Genomic DNA, 3,155 nt, shown 5'->3' on the forward strand with positions numbered 1-3,155 from the left:
CATGAGGTTGTATGAATGAGAATGTAATTCATATGATTGAGTGCAAATAAATAGGGAAATAAACTTTGAAGGATGTAGAGTTAGATGACTTTAATGTGACAGGTTAAAGCCCCCAACTTGGTTTTTTATTTTAGGTTCTGATACAAGAATGTTAGCCCCCAGGTGGAGGAAATCAAGGGAACTCTAGAGTAAGAGCTAGTATCTTCCCTACCTAGTTGGTCTTCAGAACTATTCAAACTTTAAATTAGCCAATGTTCTTTATAGCATCTCTAGTAAGGGTAAAGAATGTTATTCCTCCTATTAGGCCCAACACAATTTGCATACTTCCACAACAGAATTCCTATACTTATAACTGATTCATGATAAGAAGAAAGATATTTTCATATTAACTACTTTTTTTCTACAAAAATTTTAGTTATTTTTATAAGTTGTTATTGATTTGTTAAAATAACAAAAATACCAAAAATATTTAAATTTTAAATTCCTGCAAAAATTGTTATTAATTTAAGTAATTATCTTTTTAAAAATAAAAAAACTTTCTAAAAAGTGCATATTGCATAATCTTCTCATGTAGGTTCGATATTCAGGTCTTAATCAAAAAATCCTATATTACTTGATAATGTTATGCATACTTGCATAATATCCTAATATAAATATATATAAATTAAAATGTTAAATTCTTATTTTCTTTAAGATCAAGTTTTTGGTTTTGTTGCAAAATAAGGAAATATAAGTGAAAAATAACATCAGAACTATTGTTATACTGTGCATAAGCATTAAGTCGGGATCATCTATCTGTTAGGAACACAACACAACTGAAATGGGGCAAAACAGAGCCAAACAAAGCAAAATGGTGGAGCTGAGCAGTGTAGGCGCTGATAGCGCCAGAACCAACATCGACAGTGGCAGAGTGCAGAAAATGATGCAAAAATGGCACCAAAAGCCCCAAAATGGTGCTGACAGCGCCCGAGATGCTTTGGATGCTATCTTGGGTGAATTTCTAGAAGATTCAACGTATTTGGACGCTTTTTGGAAGGTTGCTTGAGAATTCTCTTGGGTTGCTTGAGACATCTCTTGGGAAATTTATCCCTACACTATAATAGAGTGCTTTTATGTCCGAAAAAGGTGTGTGTGGCATGTGTGAGTGAGAAAATATGGAAGAAAATTTGGAGAATGTTTAGAGAACTTAGAATAAGGGTAGAAAGGTAGATTTCTACCTTTTTGGAGAGATTGGTGAGGGAATTTTGAGAGAATCTGTAAGGGAATGTTCTAGCATTGCATGGATCAGTGGGAGACTTTGTGGGAGAGATTTTCATCTTTCTTTCAAGGAAAAAATCTTAAGTATTGTGTTCTTCATTATCTTATGAATTTGTAAACACTTATCTAGTGGATTTCCTTTGATTTAATGAAGTCTTTTGTTGTGTTTTCTTCATGCTTTGTGATGTGTTTCTCTTACTCTTTCATTTTTGGAAATAGTGGCAAGAGAAGATTATGTCGTTATTTTCCTTTTACTTTTCTTTTGCAATGAGTAGGATTCATGTTTAGGATATTGGAATGCATGTTAGGAGAAGTTTTAATTATAAATTGTGATGGTTTTTCAACTATACTCTAAATTTACTTTTCGATCTGGCCAATTGAATTGCTAAAATATGTTGTAAAATATATGATCTAAGAAATGGAGTATGAGTTATACAGCAGAGTGAGAATCACATTTAAATCCATGAAGAAGTATTTTGTTCATGGGATTAAGTGCAAATAAATAGGGAAATGTACTTTGTTGGGTGTGTACTTTGTTAGGGAAATGTACTTTGTTGGGTGTAGAATTGGAGATTTTAGGGTGACAGACTAAAGTTTACAATTTGTTCTTGGAGTTTAAGAACTAAAGCGAGCGTTAGTCTTCAGGGGAAGGGAAGTGGGAGCTATAGAGTGAGAGTCAGTATCCTCCCAGCCTAACCACGAGTTTAGGGACTAAACCTGAGATTAGCAAATGATCTTCTATAACACTGAATCAGGGTAAAGAGTTAAAATTGCTCCTATTTTGCACATACAATATTTAATGTATCTCATTCCTTTATAATATTCAATTCACTACATAAGAAGAGTAATTTTTAACATCTTAAAATTCTCCAAACCAACTCATCCAAAAAGGGTTTTCTTTAGAATTAATATTTACATTTAGGATTAGTTACGATCCTTACATTTAACATTCACATTCACATTTAGGAGTAGTTTCTAGATAAAAAATCATTTTAATCGACATTCCAAACTAAGGACTAATAGTAGTAGACTGGAATTTAACTAACGACATCTTTCATCGCTTCCTCGTGGGATTGATATTCGGAAATTAATCAGAAATTCCTATATTTCTTGAAGCGATACGTGCACTTGCGTAGAATCCATAGTGTGTGAACTATTAGCTATATTTTATAACATTTCAAATTTGCACATTAAGTAGTTAATATAAATTGGGACAAGTTATTGGCCTTATTTTTTAAATTTAAATTACCGTGTAATTTCGGGACGGGTCAAATTTTTTGCACTGTACTAAGAATTTAAAGTGACTTAAAACACGCAGAAAAATAAGACATACTAGGGGCGCATCAAGTTTTGGGTGTCGTTATAGGGAAGCTTTGGTAAGAACTTAAGGAGAATTTTAGTTGAAGTAATTAGGCTTAGACTTAGAAGACTGTAGTGTCTTAAAAACTTTTTGTGTGAAACGTGTTTTTTGTATTGAAAAATGTTATGAAAAAATTGTTTGTGTAAAAAACAAGGTGTTTGTGAAATTATTTTGTTTTGTTGAATATATATTTTGTTTTATTTGTTTAATTATTAATGTCTTGCTTGTTCTGTTGCATATGAGAAATAAAGGATGCTCCAGGACTTGTGTCTTATGATCCTATGTTAGAAAAAAGGAAAAAAATAGAAAGGACTTGAAGAACTAGAAATGGAAATGGAAAACATTCAAAATAATAATTTGGAAAATCATCATAAATCCTTTGGGGATTATATAAATCCTACGAGAGATGAAATTCACTCGAGTATATAAACCCCTGTTGTAGAAGCTGACTCATTTGAAATAAATCCAGATATTATCCAACTGGCGCAAAACAACCAGTTTGGGGGAACTCCTTCGGGGATCCCTATTTACACTTATC

This window comes from Phalaenopsis equestris, unplaced genomic scaffold (genome assembly GCF_001263595.1).
Source record: "Phalaenopsis equestris unplaced genomic scaffold, ASM126359v1 Scaffold001099, whole genome shotgun sequence".
In the NCBI taxonomy this organism is placed as follows: Eukaryota; Viridiplantae; Streptophyta; class Magnoliopsida; order Asparagales; family Orchidaceae; genus Phalaenopsis; species Phalaenopsis equestris.